This window comes from Dendrobium catenatum, unplaced genomic scaffold (genome assembly GCF_001605985.2).
Source record: "Dendrobium catenatum unplaced genomic scaffold, ASM160598v2 fragScaff_scaffold_1595, whole genome shotgun sequence".
In the NCBI taxonomy this organism is placed as follows: Eukaryota; Viridiplantae; Streptophyta; class Magnoliopsida; order Asparagales; family Orchidaceae; genus Dendrobium; species Dendrobium catenatum.
The window spans coordinates 417573-419469 of record NW_021320057.1 but is presented as its reverse complement, the minus strand read 5'-3'; positions in this window follow the sequence as shown (position 1 = coordinate 419469).

Genomic DNA, 1897 nt, shown 5'->3' with positions numbered 1-1897 from the left:
GTACCGCGCATTCAAGTCTGGATCGGGAGGAATACGCCACAAAGTACCGCGCATTGGACATATTGCGCTATTTGGTACAGCGCATTCATAGAATGCGCCGTTTCATTAAGCGCATTCTTTGAATGCGTTAAGCATGAGCGCGTATTAGCTGCTTCTCAAATTTTCTCCTCGTTACGCTCCTTCTGCTAAATTCCAGAACAAACACGCTTCTTTCGAAAATTTGGCCTATATATCATTTTCTCTCTTTTCTACCGTTCTCTCTCTACCTTTTTCTCCATTTATTTATGAAATTTCTGTCACTTTTATGAATACGCCAAGATGCTTGACGTATTATGAATTAGCTAATTGTTTTAGCGCATTCTAAATGCGCTCATGTAATTAGCGAATTAGCTTCTTTTTAAATTTTTAAATAAATATGCTGTTTTTGCTAATTATGATAATTAACACGTTCCTTTTAAAAATTTAGCCTTCTATGAATGCGTTGGTTTTTATGGACTGGAAGTTTTAGTAGATTGGCATTAAAGGGCATTTGAAGATGATGTAGGCAAGGGAAGGGGTCAAAACAAGTTGAGTTTTATTTTTGGTGAGTTTTAATATCCTCTACTAAATGTCAGCTCATTAATATTTAGTAGAGTGTTTTAAAACTCATAAATTGAAGTTTAATTAGATTAATCCCCTCTTCCTTGTGGCTCTTAGGTTTCTTCTCTTGTGTCTTTTCTCCTTTCCCCTTTCATCGTATTAAAGGAATATTTCCTATCGAGCCAAAGGAATCTCACGTAAGTCCTGTTAAGTACAAAAATCAAAGGATATTAAAGAAACTAATTTAAATTTAAACATTAAAAGCTTCGTTTGTTTGTGTTTGTGTTTTTGTTTTTCTGTTTCGTTGAATTACAAAGCTGCTGCAAAACAACTACGCAGTACATTTTTGGTTTAAGTATATATATATATAAAAAAAAAAACAGAATCTTTTGTTTCTTCTTTTTTTTTTTAATGGGGGAATTGTTTTAAAAAAGTAATTTTAAAACGGATTTCAAAATTTTTTTAAAAATGCGAGCTTCTCAATATGTTATTTACTAATCTGTGTTAACTGATCTCATTCGGAGAGAAATCCTATTAAGAATTCCTCATATAATTCTTCCTCGCCAACATATTTCACATTATAAGCCTAATTCTTCAGCATTTTCTCATTAAAATTTGCAATTTTCAATGTAAAGTCTATCACGAATAAATCATATGAATAAATATATGTTGATGAGCATTACGTTATATGATTTTTTTTTTCTACTAATTAAGTATCTTATGAGATTTCTATCTCTTTCCGTCACGAGAAGAAAAAAAATAAATCTGTATAACCTTCAATATAAAACTCTCACAAATATCATATATAAAGAGGGAGAGAGAGATTCTCTCTCTAGACTCCTAACCGTCACAAAATTTGTTCAATCACCCCTTCAACTTTCACGTCCTCTAGGGGTGTCAATTCGGGTCGGCGGATTTGGTTCGGGTCGAACCCAAGTTGACCTGGTTTTAAGCAGGTCAACCTAAATCCGATCCATTTTTTGCAAACGGGTCAGACATTTCAACCCGGTCCCGAGTGGGTTGTCAGGTTGACCTGACACGACCCGGTTTAGCAGATTGCGGAGAAGCGAGATCACGACAGCGCGAGTAAGGGCGGTATCCGCGGCCGCGCGTGCAGACTGAGTCGAGTGTCTGCGGGGCTTGGGCTGACCGGTCGAGTGCAGAGCAACGACGCAAGTGCTCCAGATGCCAGTGCGGGGCGCGGGATGACTGCACGACGGCGCGAGTGCGGAGCGCGGAATGACTGCACGACGGCGCGAGTGCGGAGCGCGGGCTGACCCCGCGACTGCGCAAGCGCGCGACAACGAATGGCCTAGCG